This window comes from Eurosta solidaginis, chromosome 5 (genome assembly GCF_040869045.1).
Source record: "Eurosta solidaginis isolate ZX-2024a chromosome 5, ASM4086904v1, whole genome shotgun sequence".
Lineage (NCBI taxonomy): Eukaryota > Metazoa > Arthropoda > Insecta > Diptera > Tephritidae > Eurosta > Eurosta solidaginis.
In genome coordinates this window covers 218,730,202-218,740,225 of record NC_090323.1, presented here as the reverse complement: position 1 = coordinate 218,740,225, position 10,024 = coordinate 218,730,202, and the positions used below count along the sequence as shown (strand labels likewise).

Genomic DNA, 10,024 nt, shown 5'->3' with positions numbered 1-10,024 from the left:
AAGAAACGCTCATAGCCATTTTAAACCAATTGGCCAGCGGCTTGTATGCTACGCGTCTCTGGCCTAAAAAAAAACACTGTAGGAAACTGCCACCCTTTCAAAACATCGCGCTCAGAACTGCCAAGAGATGTCGTCATATGCCTCCAGCACATCATCAACGCAGTGAGGCGAGAATCGTCCCTATAAAGGAGAAAAATGAATGAATAAAAAGTTTCTGTTGAATACTCAGAAGTCTGGACACCCCAACACACAGCTGATTGAAGCGTCCCCGCCTCCCAGAAACTTAAGAAATCATCTCTGCAAGCACCATGAAGAAATTCAGCACTCAGGAATTCAGCCGTACGAAGAAAAGAAACAAAAACAAGTTCCTTAGAGACACAACAAAAATTCATTTAATTACTATGCCTATTACCTCCTTTTAAGTGCAACTCTTACTTATCCTGAATTAACCCCGACGTACCGATTGTATACCCCGTGTGTATCGTTTTCCCACATCACACCAACCCTGTTGAAACTGCAAGTTTTCTCAGCCTCCCGTTAGAGGATATTGATGACAATTTGTGAGATATCGCATTGCTAGGACAACAACAACATAACAATCCTCAAAACCTTCGGGGAGTGTCTTTATAACTATAAGAAGTTCATTTTTTTGCAATCAGTCTCACATGTCTTATTGTCCCGCGGTCATTTATGGTTGAAACACCACTTCGTTTAAATGTGCATATAACTTACAGGTTTAATATCTAGAGTATCTGAAATCTATATATATTATTATAAATAACCTTAAGTATTATCGAATACCTTGTAAAAAAGATAATTAAACAAGTAAGTCTAAGTTCGGGTGAAACCGAACATTACATACCCAGCTGTTCACTTGAAATGCTGTTGTTGTTTGTTTGAGTGCTTAATAGTGCTACATGGCTGCATAATAATACATATACATATGGTTCTATTGTGAACTAATTTTTCTTCGAGTTATGGCTCTCGAAACATAGAAAATTGCTTAGTAATAAAAGGGGCGGTGCAACGCCCATTTTTTTAAATTTTAAGTTTTTCCTATTTATTGTTATATATCCACTTAGGAAATGAAATAGCATTGATATAAAGCTCTTTTTTGCAAAGATATAGCTTATTTTATTCGTCCACGACCCTTTGAGAAATCTTTTATAAAAAGTGGGAGTGGTCCTCAACCGATTTCATTAATTTTTCTTTGAAGCATTCCTTATAGTAAAGATAACCTCTCTGCCGAATTTTGTTACGATAGGTTTAACGATCTTTGATTTATGATTAATAATATTTGTAAAATTTATTTTATCACAAGTGGGCGGTGCCACGCCCATTTTAAAAAATGTTTCCAAATTTTTATCGAGAGTCTCAATATCAGTCCACACGTCAAATTTCAACATTCTAGGTGTATTATTTAATAAAGAATCAGGTTTTTTGTGTTTAACAAAATGTTATATATATAAAAAGTGGGTGTGGTTATCATCCGATATCGCTCATTTTCAATACCAATCTATTCTGGGTCCAGATAAACTCGTGTACCAAATTTGGTGAATATAACTCGATATTTACTCAAGTTATCGTGTTAACGGACAGACGGACGGACGGACGGACGGACATGGCTCCATCAAATTGTTTCGATACTGATGATTTTGATATATGGCAGTCCATATCTATCTCGATTCCTTTATACCTATACAACCAACCGTTATCCAATCAAAGCTATAATACCCTGTGTACAAGTTCACCTGAGTATAAAAAAATTTTTATGTTAAACGGTTTAAGTAATAATAATACTAAAAGATAGAAAATAATTAGGTAGGTCTTGATCAGACAAATAAATAAAAGCGTGGGCCGCGGTAAATTTCTATCCATGGTCTTTATTAGACTACTTTGAAAGTACTTCACAATAACACTTAACTTCACAACTAATAGCGTGCTTAAAACAAACTCTTTACTGACTACTCAGCTTGTGCTGCTCACTCTGCCCCAAATGTCTAGACGTTTCTTCTTCTAGAATTTTCTACTTGTTTAGCAGCTATAGGGGTGTGTATTTGTAGTTTATAGCCTCTCACATAGGCATATGCGTGTGTATATGTGAGTACTACTTCGACTGATGACTATAGTATGTAGTATACATCTGTATGCACAAATCACTCTGTGTGTGATTTGTGATCTGTATATGAGTTATCTCTTCGTTGCCTTCTATGTATGTGGGTAAATGATGATTAATGTGTTTATGTAGCTTGCTTAAATGTTTCTGTTGTTGTGCATTTACTTAGTAACCGCTTAGAGATGGTAATATTCGTCACAGTATTGTTAAATAAAACCGTTCAACTTAATTTTTTTTAATAATTTAATTTTCATGTTTTTATTTAATTGCCTGTTATTTCTCATTATATATAGTTCATTTAGTGCCTCATTATTACAAGGACTCATTCCTGACAATTTTGTAACAATTGTAACTCCTCAATACATAAGATTTTAGTCGAGTCAGTGCCACGTATGCTTGTCCTATATATTGCGCTGGCAGCCTGGAAGGGTTGCGCTACACATCCCCTTGGATCTGGTATTTTAGGCGCCTCTTACGACAGGCATACCTACCGCGGGTATATTCCGACCACCTAAAGCGCTGTATGTAATATGTGTTCCAAATATGAGCCAAATCGGACCACAAATACGATTTTTTTTAAATATTGCGATCCATGCGCCACCTATCGAATTGTATTGTTATCGCGTTCTGAACCATATTCCAAGTTTGAAGCTTGTAGCTTATCGCTACACAGAGTCAAGCTAAATAAAACCTTTTAATAAAAAAAACAAAGCGTACTCATATTGAGTGTTATTTTATGTAAACCATGAAATGAAATCGCTACTTTTCATCAGACACTAAAATCCCAGTGCTAGTCTTCCTGGCATATATGGCACTTTTTTTTTGTACATTGGGACTTTCACCATCATTTTGAGTCAAAATCCCCTAAAATTGGAGATGATGTTTTCCAAACGGATTGGCCTAATGTAGCGTATATGGTACCTATTATATTTATATTTGCTGTCTTTTCAAGCCGCTTGCGATAATGAAAAATGATATGTAATTAATTACTAAGCTACACATTCACCCATTAAGTAGCTGGTTTGGGTTTAATCATTTTCAGTGTATTTGCAGCTCTTGCATACAACGAATCATAGTTCAACCAAAATGAATCAAAACACCGGTCGGCTTTTCAGCTATATACTTTTCTTAGCCAGCTTTTGTGGTTTCCAAGTAAACAATATAAGGGCTGAGCTCACTATTATAACCAAGTCACAGTGGAATGGAGTCGAAGCGGTGAAGGAGCCAACTAAACAATATTTGCCAATTGGACGTGTCATTGTGACACACACAGCGGGTGTAGAATGTCAGAATTTGGTGAGATAATTCAATGAACAATAACAATAGTGTCTGTATTGTTTTTATACCCAACTGCACCATAGTCTTGCCCAACTAAAGAAATATTCATTGGCTGATCTGACTCGGGTTTATTTGTAAAATCCTATTTGAATCAACCTACACCACCCTATTATTAAAATTAACACCGACTATAAATGTATCACCCAGCGGGTTAGGGGGTCAGAATATACCCGCGGTGGGTATGCCTGTCGTAAGAGGCGACTAAAATACCAGATTCAAGGGACTGTGTAGCGCAGCCCTTTCAGGTTGCCAGCGCAATATATAGCTACTCCAAACCCAATTGTCAACCTCACCTATCCGCGGCGAATCCTGTTTCACTAACAGCCGAAGCTTTGGCGACGCCAAGCTCCACAGAACTTGGGGGTGGGGAGGGAGGGATGACCTGAATGTTTAATATGGCCATATAAATCATTCCCGAGATGGTCGGGCTAGCACCTTAATGGTGCTGTGTTACCGGAGCGTACGGGATCTGTATCTGTCAAAGGACCATCACATCGATAACACTCCCCAAAGCCATTGGGGAGAAACCTAAAGCCTAAAAACTACTCACTGGAATAAGCTACAGTCCTGCAAAAATACTGCTCTCAGAACCGCCACGGGCTGTCTTCTTATGTCCCAAGAACTTTACTTACTTAATTGGCGCTTAACTGTCTAAACGTCCCCAGAACACCATCTACACAATGAGGCGAGAATACTCCCCATCAGGGAGAAAAATGAGATGCTAACCAAACAGTTCCTGTTGAATACCCAGAAACCTGGGCATCCCAACAGACATCTGATTGATGAGCCAACACCGCCTAGGGGCTTAATGAGTAATCTCCGTAAGCATTATGAGGAAATACGGCACCTGAGAACTCAGCCGTATGGAGCAAAAAACACAAGCAAGTCCTCAGTGAACTCCACAAACAGGCGTCGGACCTTTGTGCCAGGAATTGCCCGGTGAATCCAGTACTCAAAGAACAGTACCCAAAACTAGCGGAAGAGGAACGCATACTCCCCAGGGAAACGCGAGTCTAGCTCAACTTCGTTCTGGATACTGTAACAGGCTAAACTCTTACCTATCCAGAATCAACCCCGACATACAAAATGTATGCCCCGCTTGCAATGTGTCCCCACATGACACCAACCATCTGTTGTTGTTGTTGTTGTAGCACTGCTCGCCCCACCTAATAGCCGCGACCGATCACAAATTGTCATCAATATCCTTTAACGGGAGTCCAAGGAAACTTGCCGTTTCAATAGGGGTGGACCATAAGGAAAGGGGTGTTAGAGGCGTTGGTTCCACATTACAATTAAAGAGATGGTTGGTGTCATGTGGGGACACATTGCAAGCAGGGCATACATTTTGTATGTCGGGGTTGATTCTGGATAGGTAAGAGTTTAACCTGTTACAGTATCCAGAACGAAGTTGAGCAAGAGTGACACGCGTTTCCCTGGGGAGTATGCGTTCCTCTTCTGCGAGTTCTGGATATTTTTCTTCAAGTACTGGATTCACCGGGCAATTCCCGACATAAAGGTCCGACGCCTGTCTATGGAGTTCACCAAGGACCTGCTTGTGTTTTTCCGCTTCATACGGCTGGGTTCTCAGGTGCCGTATTTCCTCAAAATGCTTACGGAGATGACTCCTTAGGCCCCTAGGCGGTGCTGGTTCGTCAATCAGATGTCTGTTGGGATGCCCAGGTTTCTGGGTATTCAACAGAAACTGTTTGGTCAGCATCTCATTTCTCTCCCTGATGGGGAGTATTCTCGCCTCATTATGCAGATGGTGTTCTGGGGACATAAGAAGACAGCCCGTGGCGATTCTGAGAGCAGTATTTTGGCAGGCCTGTAGTTTCTTCCAGTGGGTGGTTTTTAGGCTTGGCGACCATATGGGTGACGCGTAGCACGTAATCGGCTGGCTAATTGCTTTGTATGTGGTCAAGAGCGTTTCTTTATCTTTTCCCCAGGTACTGCCAGCAAGGGATTTGAGGATTTTATGGCTCTGAATTCTTGGAACAATTGCGGTTGCGTGCGCACCAAAATAGATCCTGATCAAACGTCACACCCAAGATTTTGGGGTGTAGGACAGTCGGTAGCATAGTGCCATCGACGTGGATGTTCAATATGGTCGACATTTGGGGCGTCCATGTTGTAAATAAGGTCGCGGAAGATTTAGTCGGTGACAATGACAGGTTTCGCGAGGCGAAAAAACTGGAGAGATCAGGGAGATAGCCGTTTATTTTATTGCATAGCTCATCGATCTTTGGGCCTGGGCCTGTGGCCATTATTGTGCAGTCATCGGCGTAGGAAACGATTGTGACTCCTTCCGGTGGTGAAGGTAGCTTAGATATGTAGAAATTAAACAAAAGCGGGGATAGGACACCACCCTGTGGCACCCCTTGTTTAATTCTCCTTTGTTTTGATGTTTCGTTTCTGAATTGCACCGATGCCTGCCGACCACCCAGGTAATTTGCGGTCCACCTTTTAAGACATGGGGGAAGGGTAGACCCTTCCAGGTCTTCCAGTAACGAGCCATGGTTGACCGTATCAAAAGCTTTTGATAGGTCTAACGCTACGAGTACTGTTCTATGGTGGGGATATTGATTCAAACCGCAATTTATCTGGGTGCTAATGACATTTAGCGCGGAGGTAGTGCTATGGAGTTTTCTGAAGCCATGCTGATGAGGGGCTAGCTGCAAATGTGCTTGGAAATGAGGGAGCAAAATGGCTTCAAGCGTCTTTGCCACTGGCGATAGAAGAGATATCGGACGATATGACTCACCTACGTTAGCTGGTTTCCCAGGCTTTAGTAGCGGGACCACCTTGGCCATTTTCCATTTCTCGGGTATGACAAAGGTGGAAAGAGACAGGTTGAAGACATGCGCTAAATATTTGAAACCCTCTTTCCCTAGGTTTTTAAGCATAGGCATGGCTATGCCGTCTGGGCCCACTGCTTTGGATGGTTTAGCGCGACCAATGGCGTCCTCAACCTCTCTAGCGGTGATGGTGATTGGTGACGCGCTGAGTTTGTGTTTATGTGCGTGTCTATTAGCTCTCCGTCTATCTTTGTCAACCGTAGGATGCATTATATATTGTCGGCAGAAAGCGCTCGCGCATTTTTTCGCATCCGACAGCACCTTATCGCCAAAGGTGATGGAAACTTTGTCTTTGTGCTTAGTCGGATTCGATAGGGACTTTACGGTGGACCAAAGTTTACCTACACCGGTAGAGAGGTTACAACCTCTTAGGTGCTCTTCCCATTTCGCCCGCTTGTGTTCGTCCACAAGCAATCTGATGCGTTGGTTTATATCCCTTATTTGGGGGTCGCCTGGATCAAGCTGTCTTATAAGGTCGCGTTCCCTCGCTAAGCTCGCGGCCTCCGCCGGGAAGTGGGGCCGGATTTCGGGAATTCTCCCAGCGGGAATGAAATGTGCCGAGGCGGATTCAATGACCTTACGGAAGGCACGCTCCCCTTGGCGGGCATCAGTCGGGATAGGGAGGGCAGCAAAGCTGCTGTCTGTTGCAGATTTATATTCTTCCCACTTTCCTTTTTTGAAGTTTATGAAAGAGCGTTTTTCGGTGACGATGAAGTCGGCGGTACGCTCGAACGAAATAAGTATGGGCAGGTGGTCGGATGCCAATATTACCATCGGCTGCCAGTTGACGCAGTTTACGAGTTCTGCGCTAACGATTGAGATATCTGGCGAGCTATGACAGCTTCCTACCATACGTGTGGGGGCGTCTCCGTTTATTGTGCAGAACGTCGTTTCTTCTATTTGATCCGCCAACATCTCACCCCTACTGTCCGCCCGCAAGTTTGAATGCCATAGGTCGTGATGGGCATTGAAATCGCCTAAGATAATGCGATTTTTGCCAGTGAGTAAGGCCTCGATATTAGGGCGGTATCCACTGGGGCAACAGGTGACAGGAGGGATGTAGATGTTGATGATTTCTAGATTTGCATCGGCTGACCGAACAGATAGGCCTTGACGTTCTAAGACATTGTCCCTGCGGTCGATGCCAGGATCAAATATATAATATTGCACAGAGTGGTGTATAATAAACGCGAGGCCGCCTCCATTTCCGCTCTCGCGGTCTTTCCTGTGGACATTATACCCAGAGCAGGTCTGCAATGCAGATCTTGCTGTGAGTTTAGTCTCTTGAATCGCAGCAATGCGGATGTTGTGCCGCTTCATGAAATCGACTATCTCCGTAATCTTCCCAGTTAGTCCATTACAGTTGAACTGCAGAATTCTGAAGTGCATGAGGGGTGACGCCGCCACTCTAGGGGTAAGTGAGGGGTGACTACGCCTAGGTTGTGGAAGGCAAGGACGCAATTGCTGTTGTGGCCTTGGGACTGGGCGCCCTTGGGCAAGCATTGGGGTACCCGGATGATTTGGGTTTGCGACCTGGCAACATGGCGCGATGAAACCCGTCGAGGGGTTGCCGTCGCGGAGACCAGAACATCTAGGAAAGTGGCACCACCCAAGGCAGGAGCTGCATTGAGCGGATGTCGCAAACCTATATATTCTGTGCTGGCAGACGGTGCAAACGGAGGCAGGGACTAAGAGTCTGTTTCCCTGACCTGCACGATTGCTGCCAGAAAAGAGGGGAGGAGAAGAAGACGGGGGCAGGGGCTGATGCTCAGCATTGCTACCAACTCTACTACGAAGGTAGTAGTTATGAGTGGTATCAGCTGTTTGAGTTGTTGGCGCCGTGGGGCGCGAGCAGCAGCGGGTACTTGTTGTGGCTCGCTGAGCAGCGAAGCTGCTGGAAGGTAGTGGGGATACGCTTAGGCGTAGACTACGGGACGCCCTTGGGCGTGAGCAGCAAGGAGCCACAAAAGATTTATAAAAGTTACGTGGACGTCGGGTTTTGGGATCAAGCCCAGAACAACCTGTCCGATGCAACCATCCCTTGCACGAGACACACTGAACAGAGTATGACCGTCCTAAAAAGATTCTTTTCTGGCAAATGCAGCAAAACCATTTCTCAGGACCGGGGTGAGGAGACGGACCCGGATTGGGTTCGATACCTTCCCGGAGTAAGAGAATATGTAGCAGTCCTGCTGCAAGGAGCTGCTGGGAGGATGACAATTTGTGGGAGGGACGAAACAAATTAAATGGGGTCACACTGAAATGACAGTCCTTGGTCGGGAAAAATCCCGAGTCGCTCCGGTACATAGAACCGACTAATTGTAATGTGGAACCAACGCCTCTAACACCCCTTTCATTATGGTCCACCGCTGTTGAAACAGCAAGTTTCCTTGGACTCCCGTTAGAGGATATTGATGACAATTTGTGATCGGTCGCACCTATTAGGTGGGGCGAAGCACTGCTACAACAACAACAGAAACCTTATCGCTACAACAACAACAACAACTATACATTTATTTCTATGAATACAAACAGCAAACACTCTTGTATAGCAATCACTTGAAATTTCGAAAGAATTTTAAGTGAATACTACTTTCATGCATACTTTGTGTCATCCGAACATAATAGACATCTTTACCGTTTCTTTTTTTCAGGATACGTGCTCTCAACAAGTTCGCAACATACAAAATTATCATCTCAATTTACAGTTTGATGATATTGCCTACAATTTTCTTATCGGCAATGATGGGCATGTATATGAGGGACGTGGTTGGGAGTTTGTAGGTGCTACGACCAAGACTTTTAATGAAGGAAGTTTGAGTGTGGCTTTCAATGGTACATATGATAAAAACGCTCCAAGCGAACAAGCCTTACAAGCTGCTCAATCATTGTTAGATATGGGTATAAGCACGGCTAAGTTAAGTGCAGATTATAAACTTTATGGACATCGTCAGTTGTCTTCAAAACAAGTCCGGGTGCAGCCTTATATGAGACCATCAAACAATGCCCACATTGGAGTCGTAGTGCAGCATAAGTGAAAGTACCTGGGCGACCGAGCTTTGCTCGGCAATCTTCGAGTATGCCGCATAACATACTTTGTTCTGCATGTCATCATTAATCAAACACAACTTTTTTTATATGTACATATATTATATACTTTTACTTACCAATATTTGATTTCCTTAAATATAGATTTCAAAAACATATCAAACACTAACCGCAAAATGAATTGGAATGAAAAATTTGAAATGAGTAATTCCAGCCTATAGTATAAGGGATTGTTACGACAATTAGTGAAATCGAGAACTAAGTTATTTAGGTCGAGTATCTTCATGCGCGAATTATTAATTTCAAATTTTTTTTAGTTATACACTATGAAAGTCTCACAATTTTATTACATTCCAAAAACTTGTAAATTTCACGAATGACAAGTATCAGTTAGTTTAATTAAATGTCACCTTACTCCCCTAAGCTCCATCTGTTGGTAAGTAGTTAAATGGTTAGATGTCGTTTTCAAATTGAACATATGCCTCTAGTGTTCAACGGGAGCAAATTACCATGGTGAGATATCTTTTTGCTACAGTGAGAAATCTTTCTCATAGTAATCTGTGAGAAATTGCAATTATTCATTTTATATTTGCCAAAAATATGCATTTAAATATATTTTGCTAGAATTTGCCATGGTGCCTTAGTTAAATTTTATTAGCGTGTGTGA

General features: G+C 42.8%; 1 pseudogene; it reads left to right on the top strand.

Annotated features, from left to right (window-relative positions):
• Positions 1-3,007: 3,007 nt before the first annotated feature.
• On the top strand, positions 3,008-9,515 carry LOC137233652 (peptidoglycan-recognition protein SD-like; annotated as a pseudogene).
• Positions 9,516-10,024: the final 509 nt, after the last annotated feature.